This window comes from Trachypithecus francoisi, unplaced genomic scaffold, assembly GCF_009764315.1.
Source record: "Trachypithecus francoisi isolate TF-2019V2 unplaced genomic scaffold, Tfra_2.0 Lachesis_group17, whole genome shotgun sequence".
Classification (NCBI taxonomy): Eukaryota; Metazoa; Chordata; class Mammalia; order Primates; family Cercopithecidae; genus Trachypithecus; species Trachypithecus francoisi.
In genome coordinates, this window is record NW_022681462.1 from 83,611,438 (window position 1) to 83,629,415 (window position 17,978).

A 17,978-nucleotide genomic window follows, 5' to 3' on the forward strand; every position below is an offset into this window, starting at 1 on the left:
ACTGAGATAATCATGTGGTTTTTGTACGTCGTTCTGTTTATAGGATGGATTATGTTTATTGATTTGCATATGTTGAACCAGCCTTGCATCCTAGGGATGAAGCCAACTTGATCGTGGTGGATAAGCTTTATGATGTGTTGCCAGATTCGGTTTGCCAGTATTTTATTGAGGATTTTTGCATCGATGTTCATCAGGGATATTGGTCTAAAATTCTCTTTTTTTGTTGTGCCTCTGCCAGGCTTTGGTATCAGGATGATGTTGGTCTCATAAAATGAGTTAGGGAAGATTCCCTCTTTTTCTATTGATTGGAATAGTTTCAGAAGGAATGGGACCAGCTCCTCTTTGTACCTCTGGTAGAATTCAGGTGTGAATCCATCTGGTCTTGGACTTTTTTTGGTTGGTAGGCTATTAATTATTGCCTCAATTTCAGAACCTGTTATTGCTGTATTCAGGGATTCAACTTCTTCCTGGTTTAGTCTGGAGAGGGTGTATTTCTTCTAGATTTTCTAGTTTATTTGTGTAGAGGTGTTTATAGTATTCTCTGACGGTACTTTGTATTTCTGTGGGATCGGTGGTGATCCCCTTTATCATTTTTTATTGTGTCTATTTGATTCTTCTCTCTTTTCTTCTTTAGTAGTCTTGCTAGCGGTCTATCAATTTTATTGATCTTTTCAAAAATCAGCTCCTGGATTCACTGATTTTTTGAAGGTTTTTTTTGTGTCTCTATCTCCTTCATTTTTGCAGTGATCTTAGTTATTTCTTGCCTTCTGCTAGCTTTTGAATGTGTTTGCTCTTGCTTCTCTAGTTCTTTTACTTTTATTTTTTTTTTTATTATACTTTAAGTTCTAGGGTACATGTGCACAACGTGCAGGTTTGTTACATAGGTATACATGTGCCATGTTGGTGTGCTGCACCCATTAACTCGTCATTTACATTAGGTATATCTCCTAATGCTATCCCTCCCCCTACCCCCACCCCACAATAGGACCCGGTGTGTTATGCTCCCCTTCCTGTGTCCAAGTGATTTCATTGTTCAATTCCCACCTATGAGCGAGAACATGCGATATCTGGTTTTCTGTTCTTGCGATAGTTTGCTGAGAATGATGGTTTCCAGCTGCATCCATGTCCCTACAAAGGACACGAACTCATTCTTTTTTATGGCTGCATAGTATTCCATGGTGTATATGTGCCACATTTTCTTAATCCAGTCTGTCATTGATAGACATTTGGGTTGATTCCAAGTCTTTGCTATTGTGAATAGTGCCGCAATAAACATACGTGTGCATGTGTCTTTATAGCAGCATGACTTACAATCCTTTGGGTATATCCCCAGTAATGGGATGGCTGGCTCAAATGGTATTTCTAGTTCTAGATCCTTGAGGAATCGCCACACTGTTTTCCACAATGGTTGAACTAGTTTATAGTCCCACCAACAGTGTAAAAGTGTTCCTGTTTCTCCACATCCTCTCCAGCACCTGTTGTTTCCTGATTTTTTAATGATTGCCATTCTAACTGGTGTGAGATGGTATCTCATTGTGGTTTTGATGTGCATTTCTCTGATGGCGAGTGATGATGAGCATTTTTTCATGTGTCTGTTGGCTGTATGAATGTCCCCTTTTGAGAAGTGTCTGTTCATATCCTATCCCCACTTTTTGATGGGGTTGTTTGTTTTTTTCTTGTAAATTTGATTGAGTTCTTTATAGGTTCTGGATATTAGCCCTTTGACAGATGAGTAGGTTGCAAAACTTTTCTCCCATTCTGTAGGTTGCCTGTTCACTCTGATGGTAGTTTCTTTTGCTGTGCAGAAGCTCTTTAGTTTAATTAGATCCCATTTGTCAATTTTGGCTTTTGTTGCCATTACTTTTGGTGTTTTAGACATGAAGTCCTTGCCCATTCCTATGTCCTGAATGGTATTGCCTAAGTTTTCTTCTAGTGTTTTTTATGGTTTTAGGTCTAACATTTAAGTCTTTAATCCATCTAGAATTAATTTTCGTATAAGGAGTAAGGAAGGGATCCAGTTTCAGCTTTCTACTTATGGCTAGCCAATTTTCCCAGCACCATTTATTAAATAGGGAATCCTTTCCCCATTTCTTGTTTTTGTCAGGTTTGTCAAAGATTAGATGGCTGTAGATGTGTGGTATTATTTCTGAGGGCTCTGTTCTGTTCCATTGGTCTATATCACTGTTTTGGTACCAGTATCACGCTGTTTTGGTTACTGTAGCCTTGGAGTATAGTTTGAAGTCAGGTAGCGTGATGCCTCCAGCTTTGTTCTTTTTGCTTAGGATTGTCTTGGCAATGCGGGGTCTTTTTTGGCTCCATATGAACTTTAAAGCAGTTTTTTCCAATTCTGTGAAGAAAGTCATTGGTAGCGTGATGGGGATGGCATTGAATCTATAAATTACCTTGGGCAGTATGGCCATTTTCACAATATTGATTCTTCCTATCCATGAGCATGGTATGTTCTTCCATTTGTTTGTGTCCTCTTTTATTTCACTGAGCAGTGCTTTGTTGTTCTCCTTGAAGAGGTCCTTTCCATCCCTTGTAAGTTGGATTCCTAGGTATTTTATTCTCTTTGAAGCTATTGTGAATGGGAGTTCATTCAAGATTTGGCTCTCTGTTTGTCTGTTACTGGTGTATAAGAAAGCTTGTGATTTTTTGCACATTGATTTTGTTTTAGCTTCTTTGCAATTGGTTCAAATATCCTCCTTTAGCTCGGACAAGTTTGTTATTACTGATCATCTGAAGCCTTATTCTCTCAACTCGTCAAAGTCATTCTCCTTCCAGCTTTGTTCCATTGCTGGCGAGGACCTGTGATCCTCTGGAGTTGAAGAGGCACTCTGATATTTAGAATTTTCAGCTTTTCTGCTCTGGTTTCTCCCCATCTTTGTGGTTTCATCTACCTTTGGTCTTTGCTGATGGTGATGTACAGATGGGGTTTTGGTGTGGATGTCCTTTCTGTTAGTTAGTTTTCCTTCTAACAGTCAGGACCCTCAGATGCAGGTCTGTTGGAGTTTGCTGGAGGTCCACTCCAGACACCGTTTGCCTGGGTATCACCAGCAGAAGCTGCAGAACAGCAAATATTGTAGAACGGCAAATGTTGCTGCCTGATCCTTCCTCTGGAAGCTTCATCTTAGAGAGGCAACCAGCTGTATGAGGTGTCAGTTGGCCCCCACTGGGATGTGTCTCCCAGTTAGGCTACTCAGCGGTTAGGGATCCACTTGAGGAGGCAGTCTGTCCATTCTCAGATCTCAAACTCTATGGTGGGAGAACTACTACTCTCTTCAGAGCTGTCAGACAGGGACGTTTAAGTCTGCAGAAGTTTCTGCTGCCTTTTGTTCAGCTATGCCCTGCCCCTAGAGGTGGAGTCTACAGGGGCAGGCCGACCTTCTTCAGCTGTGGTGGGCTCCACTCAGTTTGAGCTTCCAGGCTGCTCTGTTTACCTACTCAAGCCTCGGCAATGGCGAACACCCCTCCCACCGCCTTGCTGCCACCTTGCAGTTCGATCTCAGACTGCTGTGCTAGCAGTGAGCGAGGCTCTGTGGGTATGGGACCCTCTGAGGCAGGCATGGGATATAATCTCCTGGTGTGCTGTTTGCTAAGGCCATTGAAAAAGCACAGTATTAGGGTGGGAGTGTCCCTATTTTCCAGGTACCATCTGTCATGGCTTCTCTTGCTAGGAAAGGGAATTCCCCGACCCCTTGTGCTTCCCGGGTGAGGCGATGGCTTACCCTGCTCCGTGGGCTTCACCCACTGTCTGACAAGCCCCAGTGAGATGAACCCGGTACCTCAGTTGGAAATGCAGAAATCACCCATCTTCTGCATTGCTCATGATGGGAACTGCAGACTGTAGCTGTTCCTATTCGGCCACCTTCCTCCTTTTTTTTTTTTTTTTTAATGTATTTAATTCTATAAGATAAGGTCTTGCTCTGTTGCCCAGGCTGGAGTACAGTGGCATGATCATAGCTCATAGCATCTTCAACCTCCTGGGCTCAAGTGATCCTCCTGTCTCAGCCTCCTAAGTAGCTAGAACTACAGGCATGTGCCACCACACCAGGCTAATTTTTATATTTTTTGTAGAGACAGGGTCTCATTATGTTTCCAAGGCTGGTCTTGAACTCCTGACTTCAAGAAATCTTCCACTTTGGCTTCCCAAAGTGCTGGGATTACAGGCTTGAGCCACTGTGCCTGGTAAAGACAGTAGTATTGAAAAAAAAAAATTTATACTTCAATTAAAAAAAAATCAATGAAAATGATAGAAGACTGAGTGGAAAGAAATTCCACTGAAAGTATAGAGATAAGCAGGTGGAAAGAAAATCAGACACCCAATCCAGGAAAACTAATGTCCTATTAAATGAATTATAGAAAGAAAAGACAGGGAAGGAGGGAAGGGAACATGACAAATAATACATGAAAGTTTCCGCCAAACTGAACAAGACAGATACACGTCTTCATACTGAAGTAGCTATCAAGTGTCAATGGCAATGTGTTAGTTTCCAGCAGCTGCTGTAACAAATGGCTACAAATGGGTGGCTTCAAATAACAAAAATTTACTCTCTGGCAGTTTTGGAGGCCAAATCAGTATCACTGGGCTGAAACAAAGATGCCCTGGCTGCACTGTGTCAAGAAGCTCCAGGGGAGAATCCATTCCTAGATTCTTGCAGCTTCTCATGGCTGCTGATACTCCTTGACTTATGGCCTCATCATGCTCAAAGAGTCTCACTTTCTGATAACTCAGAAGTTCACCAAGTTGATAGTTACAGCTACATGATTTGAGCTTGGCCTCACTCATTCTAAGCTGTATTCTTTGTAGAGAAAACAACAACAACAACAACAACAACAACAAAAACCAGGCACATTCAATGTGAAACTCATAAACACTCACATGCATCAGGTCAATCTGGTTCTCCACCTTAAACTCTAGTTTCACTGTACAGTAATAGCCCATGTTTCCAGCATAATAATGTGAGGAGCTAATAAGGGCATGCCACTGTCTGCTACTTCTCTGTGTCTATCATTTCTCTGACACATGTATAAATTAATAAAAGCTCCAATTTTATATTTTCTTATCTTTTTTTTAACAAAAGAAACATTTTCATCTTCACTTTATTTTTTTTAACCAATTATTTAAAATGTGAAATCCAAACTTGTAGTAGGTTGACTTGGCCCCTGTCTCCCTTTTCTAATTATAGTCAGATCCTGTATAATTGTTTAAATACAGGTGACTGGAATAATCTCCATGGAAATATAACTATCACTGGCTGATGGGATACATTTTCAAAAAGTACACATCTATATGTAGCTATCTGGATTTTACAATATACAAAATAAATTCAAGAAGTTGACTTTATGGCAGGTTTCACTTCTTTATTTGTTGGTGGGTATAAGGGCGTATTTAATGTTTCTTCTGGACCACAGGATACAGAAGAAGAGTGTGGGGAGGGCAAATGCAATGAAAGTTTCCCTGTCTTATTACTTCACACCTTAGTCACTTTGCTTTAGTCACACTGGCCTTGCTGTTTCTCAAACAGGCATACTCGTGGCCTCAAAGCCTTTGTAATAACTATCCTGCTGTTTAGAACCCTTGTACCCTAGATAGCCATGTGGCTAACTCTACCTCCAGCAGGTCACTTCTATGATGCCTAATGAACATCTTGCTTAAAATTGCAGTTACAATAGGAGCCAGACTTAAGTGGCTCCCGGTAGCCAAATATGGAACAATTTAATCAAAATCAATACAGTAATGAATCATATACCTTTAATACATCCAAAATTCATAAGTCCATGCTGACAAATACATACATACATACAAATTATACATACATAAAAAGGAAGGTTCTTGCTTATAATAGAATATTGAGTTCTAATGGGTTTATGTGGAGAAAGTACTACAGTTAGAAAATCTTCATAAAGATTGAATCAGGCAAGGATAAACAATCGATGTTGAATCTAGGAGAAAATTTTGTTGAAGAGCAGGACATTGACATGAAAAAAAAGTGCCTCCCCACAGACTGTTTATTCTTGGCTAAGAAAAAGTAAAGTATGCAGGCCAGGGCAGTGGCTCACACCTGTAATCCTAGCACTCTGGGAGGCTGAGGCAGGCAGATGGCCTGAGCTCAGGAGTTTGAAACCAGCCTGGGCAACACGGTGAAACCCCGCTTCTACTAAAAAAATACAAAAAAATTACCCAGGCATGGCAGCGGGCGCCTGTAGTCCCAGATACTTGGGAGGCTGAGGCAGGAGAATTGCTTAAACCCGGGAGGCAGAGTTTGCAGTGAGCCGAGATCGCACTACTGCACTCTAGCCTGGGTGACAGAGCAAGATTCCATCTCCAAAAAAAAAAAAAAAGGAAAAGAAAAAATAAAGTATGCAGTGGAGAAATTTTGGATGACATCTTGATTAGGTGATTGGAATTAATATCACCAATGAAGAACAGCTGGATGTCATGTGCCTACAGGTGACCTACTCTGAGAAGGACATAGCATCACCTATGAGGTATTATTTTATAGTTAAGAATGCAAAACCTCAATCTAGTCAAAAGAAAACATAAGACAAACACAAATTAAGGATACTCTCTTTTTAAAAAGGAATTATATTCTTCAAAATGTCAGTTTTATGAAAAAACAAAGGAATACTCTTGAGATGTTTCATACTAAAGGAGAATAAAGAAATATGAGAATTCAAGGTAATACCTAATTCTCCAGACCATAGTGGAGAGGGGAAAATGCTATCAAGGACATTAGTGGGCCAAATGACAAAATGGGAATATGCAAGGTAGATTAAAGTATTACATCAATATTACATTTACTGACATTGATAACCGTTCTGTGGTTGATTAAGAGAATATTCTTATTCTTAAGAATATCTTAAGGAGGTCTTTAGGGATAAGGGGCAATAATATGTTCACTTTACCCTCAAATGGTTCAAGAAGAAATATTGTGTGTTTGTGTGTGTGTGTGTGTAGGGGAGCAAATAAAGCAAATGAGGTAAAATATTAACAACAGGTAAATCTGGTAAAAGTGTATCTTGTATTGTTGCACTATTCTTAGTCTCACAACTCTTTTGTAAGTTTGAAATTATTTCCAAATAAAAAGTTTTAAAAATCACTTGTAGTCCACCACTGCCCTCTATCCCCCAGCCATGGTGCTTCCAATCCCCTTTATCTTGCTCCACTCTTTATATCAAGGCAGTAGCACCTTTGAACATATTAATTTACTCATTTTTATGCTCATTACCATCTCTCCTTAGTAAACTGTAAATTCAGCATAAGCAGAATTTGTTTTTTGTTTCTTTTCCTATTTTGTTCCCAGATGGATTCAAGACCATGACAGGTGCCAGTAAAACAGTGCAGGGCACAGAGCAGACTCGATGAATGAAAGGCTGGCTGAGAGGCAGCCAGTCCCCTGGGACACTTGCCTCATCCAATATCCTCAAGCAACTCCTCCACAAACCCATCATGGCCTGGAGGTTTATTATGTATAGAAATAGAAGAAAGAGTCTCCTGACTTGGAGACACAGGACATAGAAAAAGGCAGGGGAAAAGGAATATCATAAAAATGATATAAGTGAAAGCCAAAACACTAAATGCTAAGACATTCTCACATGCAAACTCCAGCTCCTTGGGCTGTTTGCTTCACAATGCTGTGTGTTAGATAAGTGGTTTGAAAATGTTTTTCTGAAGAGACTTAATGGCTCCAGAAAAAATATGTACACTGGAGAATACCACACCAAAAAAGTTGGATACCTGTCCAATTACCCTGTAGTATAGCTGACGGGCTGGCCAAACCCACACCCATACAAAACCTCCTGATAGTTTTGGTGCCTCATTCTTTTTTTCTTTTTTTGAGATGGAGTCTCACTCTGTCACCCAGGCTACAGTGCAATGGTGTGATCTTGGCTCCCTGCACCCTCCTCTGCCTCCCGGGTTCGAGCAGTTCTCCTGTCTCAGCCTCCCAAGCAGCTGGGACTACAGGTGTGTGCCACCATGCTTGGCTAATTTTTGTATTTTTAGTAGAGACAGGGTTTCACCATATTGGTCAGGCTGGTCTCGAACTCCTGACCTCAGGTGATCCACCCACCTCAGCCTTCCAAAGTGCTGGGATTACAGGAGTGAGCTACCATGCCCAACCTGGTGCCTCATTCTTAAAGATGAATGGATAATGAATAAGTACCAGACATTTGAGGAAAGCTTCACTTACAAGAGACAGATCAATATTTTTTAAAAAGCATGAAGAAAGGAACTCAGAATAAATACAGACAATGCAAGAGCCCCAAAACTCTAAAAAATGTGTTTTCGTGAGAGAGACCCATGAAATAAAAATAAAAATATTACAAAAAGGAAGAAAAGAACAAGAAATTCCTTAGAAACTATTTGTATAGATGCCAAAATCAAAAGTTTAATTAGATGAATTGGAAGATAAAGTTGGGAAAATAGCCCATATTTCCCATTGTAAAAAACTAAAAATCCAAAAAAATGGATAATGGAAAAGAAAATAAATCAAGAAAATCTTTTTTTTTTTTTTTTTTTTTTTTTTTTTTTGAGGCGGAGTCTCGCTCTGTCGCCCGGACTGGAGTGCAGTGGCCGGATCTCAGCTCACTGCAAGCTCCGCCTCCCGGGTTCACGCCATTCTCCTGCCTCAGCCTCCCGAGTAGCTGGGACTACAGGCGCCCGCCACTTCGCCCGGCTAGTTTTTGTATTTTTAGTAGAGATGGGGTTTCACCGTGTTAGCCAGTATGGTCTCGATCTCCTGACCTCGTGATCCGCCCGTCTCGGCCTCCCAAAGTGCTGGGATTACAGGCTTGAGCCACCGCGCCCGGCCAAGAAAATCTTTTCTGAAAGTATAACACATGAATAACGAGAAAACAAGAAGAGAAAAAAAATACAAGAGTTTTCATTGTGTAAGTATGCCAGTTTCTGGATTAAAAAGGATAAATAGTCCAAGGAATATCATCATAAAATATAATACCGAGAATAAAGTGAATATTCTAAAACTTTCCAGAGGAAGAAAACAGTTCACAAAAATAATTAAAAACTTGAAATGACATATTTCTCAATAGCAGAGCTGGAAGATCTTAAAGCTCAGCACCAGCTGCTAATGATGTTGATGGGAGGTGAAGATGGCAGGCTATCTTGCTGGAGAGCAATTTTCTTGTTAAGAACAATTAGAAACGTTGGGAAAAAATGTTTAAGTCCCCTTGAAGGCATCAGAGGCAGAGGAGATTTGAAGGTTAAAATGTTAGGGAGAAAGGAACTTCAGAGAGGAGTGCTGAAGTAGCTTTTCTTTATTATTTGCTGATTCGCAAGCAGTAGCTACGAAGCCAAGAAGCTGAAGAGAGTTTCTGAAAAATCTTGTGGGCTTGAGGGAAAAACTTGGGAGTTCTATGCCCATTAAAGAGAAGGCACTCTAGGCTTTCAGTGGAAACTATTAAAGGACTATACCCTAGAAGTAACAATGAACTGGAAATAGGCCAGCCCCTCCAAAGATAACTTTGATTCAGCCCAATTCCCAATGGCATCAAAGTGACCTACCCTAAGTATAACTTCAGAAACAAAGGTAAATCCTCCCTGGAGGAAGAAAAGATTCTAATATTGTTTTAATAATTTTTCACACATAATGTCAGGCATTCAGTTTAAAAAATACTTACCAAGTTGTGATGGTCAATTTTACATGTCAGCTTGACTGGGCCACAGGGTGCCCAGATATTTAGTCAAACAATTTGGATGTGTGAGGGTGTTTCTGGCTGATTAACATTTGAACGGTACACTGAGTAAAGCATATTGCCCTCCCTACTGTGAGTGAGCCTCATCCAATCAGTTGAAGGTCTGAATAGAACCAAAAGGTTTAATAAAAGAGAATTCCGTCTGCCTGACCACCTTCAAGCTGAGACTTTTTTTTTTTTTTTTTCCTGTCTTCAGACTCAAACTGAAACATCAGCTCTTCCTGGGTCTTAAGCCTGCCAGCCTTTGGATTGGAATTGAACCATCAGAAATTCTGGCTCTCAAACCTTTGGGCTGAAACTAGAATTACATCATTGGCTTTCCTGGGTCTGCAGTTTGCTGACTACAGATCTTGGGATTTGTCAACCTCCATAAACATGTGAGCCAATGAGAAATTATAAAGTCAGGATGGAGCCCTAAGTGCAGGGACTGTAAGGCAAACACAGAAACTATTAATGGAAGTAAACAAGGGCCTTAAGGAGAACCCTCCTGGTACCCAGATAACCAGAATATGTCCCTAAGTTTTTATGAAATCTCTTCGGAAAAAATAATAAACCTCTTTCCATGTACATACATCCCATTGGTTCTGTTTCTCTGGCAAACCTGGACTAATACACAAGCATATGGATAGACAAGATAATATAACCAAAGCAAAGAAGGAAAAAGCAGAAGTAGGAATACAACCACATGAGACTTAGATGTTGGAATTATCCGACACAATCTTTATTTTCATGTCAAATATATGATCTCTGAACTTCTATAAAAGTAATGATACTTTTAAAAATTGTTGATGGTAGAAAGGAGAATAAAGTCAGACAGGGAGTTTAAAATAACTATATGATCAAGATATTAAATGACAAGATGGAGATTTGCAGGAATTAATAATTATAACAATAAAATGGAAATTTTATAGGCAAAAAATAGAATAACTAAAATTAAAGATGTAACAGATGAGTTTAAAGGTGCTTATACATAGCTCAAGTGAAGATTAGTGAAGTAGAATGTTAAGTCAGAAGAAATATCTAGAATGAGACAGGGAGACAAACAAAAGAATTACCGTATGTAGATTATGCTCTAGTTAAAAGGAAAGCTGAAAAAACTAACAGGAAAAATCAAAGACATATGCAATGCCTGTAATACAGGGTGGAATATAGAAGAATTATGAGAAAAAGTGTTACCAAAGGAAGGACAGAGTAAAAATGACTGGGATCAGGAAAGAGTTCACACAGGAGCTCATGTTTGAGATGATTTTCCAGAAGAACAGAAGGCATCAATTAGATGGTGTAGGACAAAGCAGAAAGGAAGTAGCTCAACAAAGGCACACAGATAGGAAAATATATATCTAGACAATGAGAAATTATAAAGTCAGGATGGAGCCCTAAGTGCAGGGACTGTAAGGCAAACACAGAAACTATTAATGGAAGTAAACAAGGGCCTTAAGGAGAACCCTCCTGGTACCCAGATAACCAGAATATGTCCCTAAGTTTTTATGAAATCTCTTCGGAAAAAATGTCAATTGACATTAATATAATATTACTGAAGCTCTCAGAGACTTTCTCCTTTGTAAGAGGGTGTAAGAAGCTCCTTAGCGTCTTCCTGAGGGTAGTAGATTATGAAAGTGGAAAGGCTGAATCTCTAACACTCAATTTGGCTTTTTGCAGAAGCTCCCATAACAACACTACTGAGGGGAGAAATTATTTGTTGAAATGGAGTTTCTAGACTGTGTCTTCATTCATGCATGCTCCCTCTGGTCTCTATATAACTGATCCTGAAAAATGATTTACTGTCTGGTTTCCTAGGGAGAGGTTCGCAGTATGACGCTGGCTTCTGTCTTTTATGTATCGATACACCTTCCTGATACCTGACAATCTTACTTCTTCCCAAACAAACACAATTAGTCTGAAATGGCCTGGAATGTGAGATCTCAAAGCAAGCACATTTTATTCTTGTGAAGCATCTTTCATTTAGTGCCTAGCTTTCATTTCATTTAGTGCCTGCTAGGCTTTTTCCATTTCAGGAAATTTTTTGTGGCCTACATTGCATATTGTTCACAGATTTTCCATACAAGCAAGAAGTGAGCGTAAAACAACCTCATACATTCTGGTTAACTGTATTAGAGAGCTTTTTCCTTTCTTAAAGATCACAATCATACTTCTCATCTCCACAAACAGACCTAGAAAGAAGCTTCTATCTGAACTAAACAAAAGCCAAAAAGAGGCATTTCACAGAATGTTGTTCATCTGTTTCCACTCCCCTCCCTGTTATGTCTTCTCTGATAGTTAGTCTGTCTACTGAGGCTCTATGAATGTGCTCTTCTATGAACAAGGCTTCAGTGTGGCCAGGTACAAGCGATATTTTTCAGACCTATATCCACCCAAATGCAACGAAATTCACAAAAGTGTCACCTCTGCCTTAGTATGGGCCACTCTCTTATACCGCAGGGCCTGGGCCTCTCAATATCCTACCACTATTAACCTCTTGGTCAGATGAGATTTGAATATGGCCATACTTCCAAATAAGATCTGCTTCAACCTAGAATAGGATGAATGATGCTAATCCCAACCTGTGATTTTGTTAATACATCAAATAATAATCACCAGGCAAGCTATCAAAAGGCACACTTATCAACAACCCAAATTATTTTTTTTTTGAGGTGGGAAGAGAAGTAATGTTAATAAAAAAATTGCAAGGAAGGCCAAAAATCTAGGTAATTGAATGGAGTAGGAAGAGTGGGTAAGATAGCATAAAAGCAGGGAAAAGTGGCAGGGGAAAAAGCTAGGCTAGCTGCTACTGCTACAAGGCTGATACTAACTTTGGGCCACTACTGGTCTTAGAGGTGGGTTTCCCTGCAAAGAAAACAAGGAGTTGATATTACCCTTTTAATTTCCTCTTGATCTGTTTTCTATTGCTATGTAATAAATTACTAAAACTTTGTAGCTTAAAACAATACAAACTTGATATTGCACAGTTTCTGCACACCAGGAGTCCAGGCCTAGCTTAGCTGGGTTCTCTGCTTAGCATCTTACCAGGCTGCAATCAAGGTGTCAGCTAGGGCTGCAGTCTCATCTGAAGCTTGACTGCGGAAGGATACAAATCACTAAGGTTGTGGACAGGATTCAGTTCTTTGTAGTATAGGATCAAGGATTTCAGTTTTTTTGTTGGATGTTGGCTGAAGGCTGCTTTCAGCTTCTAGTGGCCCCTTGCAACTCCTTGCCATAGAGGCTGCTCAACATAGACAACCCACAACATGGCAGTTTACTTTTAAAGCCAGCATGGGAGAGAGACTTCTGCAAGACAGGCCCTACAATCTTAGGTATGTAAATCACATACACATAATCATGTGCTTCCTGTCTGTCACCTTTATCATATTTTGTTGGTTAGATGCAAGTCATCAGCCATATCCACTTACGAAGGGGATTACGTGTAGGAACGAACATTAGGAGGTAAGGATCATGGGGTGCCACCCACCCTAAAGTCTGTCCACCACACCCCTAAGCTATTTCCTTTCATGTACAGCAGTATTTTGCACAAACATTTGTGCTGTCCAATTTAAGAAATCTTCAACTATTCTGAGATAATAATATTCTTCAGTTTTATCTTATAGAAGCTGATTTAGTATTGCTCCTTTGGATGCATATAGCTGCTACCTCTTGCTGCTGATCTGTACTCTCTTTCACTGTCAAACAAGACAATTGTTTCCTTAAGGTCAATGCAGTGGTTAATCTATATGAACAGAAGAAGTCAGTGGCACTTATGAACCAAGTGAGGATTTTACCAGCAGAAGCTGCTGATGTAACTTTCATATAGTTTAATTTAATTAAATGAAAAAAATGGATGTCTTCCTTTTGGGATGTGTAAAACCCTATGCTAGAACTTGCAAGGATACAAAGAAGAGAATGAGCCAGCTCTTGCTCTTGTGGCTATAAAAAAAATTACACTTAAGCTACAAGCCACAACAGAAAAGCTAATAGGAGACAATATGATTGGCCCAAAAGTAGCAGAAGTTATACTCTATCAGAGCAATCAGCAAAGTTTTCATGCAGGCAGTGACATTTGGCTAACGACTTATTTGTTCTTTCGTCTATTTATAAACCATCTTGTCCTCAGAAGGACTTAAGAAGGTTGGTATTTAATATGGGCCTTGTAGGATAATTTGACTGAGCCCTAAGAAGGACTGCACTGAACTTGACAATATACAAAGTGAACATAATTAATACCTATTGGGTACAATGTTCACTATTTGGGTAACTGGTACACTAGAAGCCCAACCCCCCACCCTGCACGATTACATAATATACTCATGTAATAAACATACACATGTGCCCTATGAATCTGAAATTAAATTAAATTTAAAAAGAAAGATCTCCCCTGGAACAACTAAAATTCAAAAAGAAAAAATAGAAAAAAAAAACCCAAACTCACCACTTAAATACAACCACTAAATTCATTTTATAATTTTATTATCAAGCTTTTCCATGTGTGATTTTTATATAGTTGTATTCACATATTCTCTATGTACTCTGACATCCTTAATATTCTATAATTAACTTTTATGTATTATAATGTCTTTTGCAAATATAATTTTAATGGCTGTACATTCCATACTCTACCTAACCTTGCCTTTAAGGTTAGACATTAGGATGTTTCCAATTTTTTTGTTATAATAGATAATATTTTTGCACATGATTTTTTTCTATCTGTCTGTTTTCTTAATATACATTCCAAAGAAAATAATTAGTAGGTTCAAAGGGTATGAATACTTTTTTTAATGGAAATTATTTTTTTCTGATAATACATGGTCATTACAAAGAAAAGCAGAAACAATGTAGAGTTTTCACTCCAATACAACCTTTACCCCTAACCAACACAGAAAACTACTATAAGCCACCTGGTATTTACCTGTTCAAACTTTCCAAAAATGTATATTGAAGTATACACATACACAACACAACTTTTCTTTTAGACTATGTAATAGTAATGGTTAATTTTGATAACTGTTGAGGTTCATTCATCAAATCAACATTAGTAAATACTACCATACTCAATATAAACAGACATCATTAAGTATACTACTATATACTAATTCATAAAACACTGTATCACACATTGTGGTAGGCACACACTTTTTGATATATTAGCTAGTTCTTCAGTGAATTATCTGTTCACATACTTTGCATCTTTATTTGAGAACTTGCTGTCCTTTTAATGAATTTCTACAAATAATTTATAGTAAGAAATTAACCTAGGCTAAAAGGATTAGCTAAAGGCCCACATACTACAGACTAGAGACTTCCATCACCAGGGTCATATTTTCAAAACTTGTTACAATGGCACATAAACAACTACTTCAGTGCCCGAAGACACAAAAATATAGACCGTGGATTTGCTGAGATGCAGAGGGCTACTGCAAAGCGTCAGATTGAGAACTTACACACCAAAGAGCAGAGCTTCAGTCAACTTCCACTGACAGATCTGATACCATCTTATAACTTAAAAGATTTCAAAGAAATAAGAAAGAAGTTTATAGTCCCATTCCAGTTTTGACCCTAATAATTCAAGGAAATGAGAAAATACATCTTGGTAGTGCTGTTACCCTGAACAAGCTGGTATCAGCACATTTACTCAAGGGAGTCTCTGTGCTTATGGACAACATCATAGGTGGAAAGAGCTAGAGCACATTAATACAGAAGATCTTTCCTTCAGAGAATTTGATTCGTATTCCTCCTGCTTCCAAAGGATATGAGAAGACAGAGCTGACATCACAGAAAGACCAAGGACAGATTGAATTGTCCACAGCATTTCAATGCGTTCTGTTCCAAGCTTTTGGAAAGCTTAGGTAGGTGGTTCTCAAACTTAAGCATGTGTCAGAATTACCTGCAGTGCTAAAGGCTGGTTGGTGAGCCCCACCCCTTGGGAGTGAAGAGGGGCAAGAATTTGCTTTTCTAACAAGATCACAGGTGCTGTTGATACTACTTTGAGACATATTGGCTTATTCAAAATAGTGCCACGTCATCTATTGTATTTTACTTACAACTACAGTACTCCTGGGCCAAGAAGAGGTAGTGATAAAATGTGTTGGGCAGTAAATATATGGCTTTCGCTGGCTAGCAGCCACTTAACTTCATTTGCCCTACCTGTCATTTTAAACACATCTCACTAATTCCCAAGCTATTGGACATCTGAGAGGATGGGGGAACTTTTTGATATCTGACAATATATCATGGGTACACAAATATTAAAATGGCTCAATATTTAAATCTGAAAAGTGTTCAGAAATTCTCAGATGAAATGCATTAGATAAAGTACTAAGTATTAACATGCATGAAGAATGTTCTATTATAAACCCCTGTTTTCACTTTCTTGCAGCTTTCCAAAAAATTAGCCCTTTGTGGTGAAATTTTCCATGCTTGGTTTCAGCCCAAAGGTGATTTTTTTTTTTTTTGCAAAGTTTGAGAAAAACATATTAAGTCGTTTTTGAGTTATGAAAAGATGAAAAAAGCCCACACAATTTTTCCACTTTGAAAGCAATTTCAGGATTTAAAAAAATACGCAGATAACTAAAAATGGCTGAAGTTGAAAAGTTGAAACTGTCCATGTGTCTAGTTTTTAGCAAAGTATTCTGGGTAATTCAGAAAAGATAATGTGTGTGTATGCACAAATATGCAGATACATATATATTTAAATGAATGCATAAGTGATTGGAAAAATAGCATTTCGTCATCTACAATACAAACAGAGTAAGAGACTTACTGTTTTCTGAAATGGAAAATCTTTCACAAATCAGAGTAGTTAGGTGCTGATTGTCTAAGCCTCTGTTTTTCACACAGCAGGATTTATTAATGGGTCACACAGAGGTAACTGTCAAACTACTATGCACTATGTTTGCAGAATCCTCCATTTCCTTCATACGCCTTCTGTTCCCAGCTCAATTCTAGGACTTTGATTTACTATCTTTTCAGTTTAATTTCTGCCCTTGGCCCAGGCCTCAACAGTCTCTTTATCTCCTATGCTCCAGAGCACTCACACATGCTGTCATTTCTCTCAGTTCTCTCCGAACTCCTCCCAATGCATTCACCTGCTTCCTACTCAAACACTCACTGTGTATTTGAAGAACTCAAATATTAAAAAAGCAAAAATAGAAATCTTAAGTTTAGGCCAAATAGTTTGGTCATCTGTGAAAGCAACTTAGTCTAACCATCTGTAATCATCACCTTTCTAATTAACTCACCTAGAAAACAGATAATGGGAAAGTTAGAAAACAGAATACAGAGTCCCAGCTCTGCTACTTTCTACTAGTTGACATATGGGTTGGATACATGACTCCTTGGCACTTCAGTCTCATCTTTAAGATGGGAAAAATCAGACTGTTAAAATACCTTGTTACATGTGAACATGTTTTATAAATTTCAAATGAATGCTAGGTATAATCACTGTTAGTAATGACAATAACATCTATTTTAAAAATTGAGCTAGACTTTTTCTAGATAGAAAAGGAGAACCAAATATGTAATATATGTTCCCCCTACACCCCAGGGAAGGGGGAAACCACTTTTGCAAAGACACAAATATTAAGAAAAATTCCATTTTCCAAGTCTTCAAGTATGTAGACTAAAAGACAAATGGAAGGAAACCTGTTCCAACAAAAGTTCCTATTTGTCTTTCACTTTTGACATCTCTCTGTGCTTGGGCTGTTCCCTTCAGCATATGTTAAATTCTCCCCCACTTACAGGAAAAAAGTTCCCTTGACTGGCTTCTTCCTTAAATTATCATGTATTCTCCTTCACTGGCCAGTGGAATCACTATCCATTTCTCACCTAACTTCCTGCAACCACCTTGTCCATTATTTCACTATATCCTCTAGGCCCAGCAAGTACCTAGAGCCCCTGCCCCAAGCTGTGAGGGGGTGCAGCTGGGCTTCATGCGTCACGGAGTCACGAGAGCCAGAAGCAGGCAGCAGCCCAAGTAAGAGCTGTGGACCCATGCCTCTCTGTGCCCTTGAAGGCTTGGAGAGGCCTGCTCCCACTCCCTGGCCTCTCCCTGCTCCTGGCGCCCACTCTGATCTTGGAGTAGGGTTGGGGCCAAGCCTGGGCACTGTCACAGCCCAGCTGGGTGTGCGCACACTTGAGGCAGCACTGACATGCCAGCTCCCTGCCACCTCAGCCCCCTCTGGATTTTGGGTGCTGACAAGCATGAGGGGAAATTGAGGGGGGGTGTTGAGGGTGGCTCGGCACTGGCCTGCAGGTGCCCCTTGGCACAAGCAACC

General features: G+C 39.3%; 1 protein-coding gene across 3 annotated transcripts in view; it reads right to left on the minus strand.

Moving 5' to 3' along the window:
* LDAH (lipid droplet associated hydrolase) overlaps window positions 1-17,978 on the minus strand; it is a 147,725-nt gene that overhangs the window by 78,316 nt on the left and 51,431 nt on the right. The window lies entirely within an intron of this gene.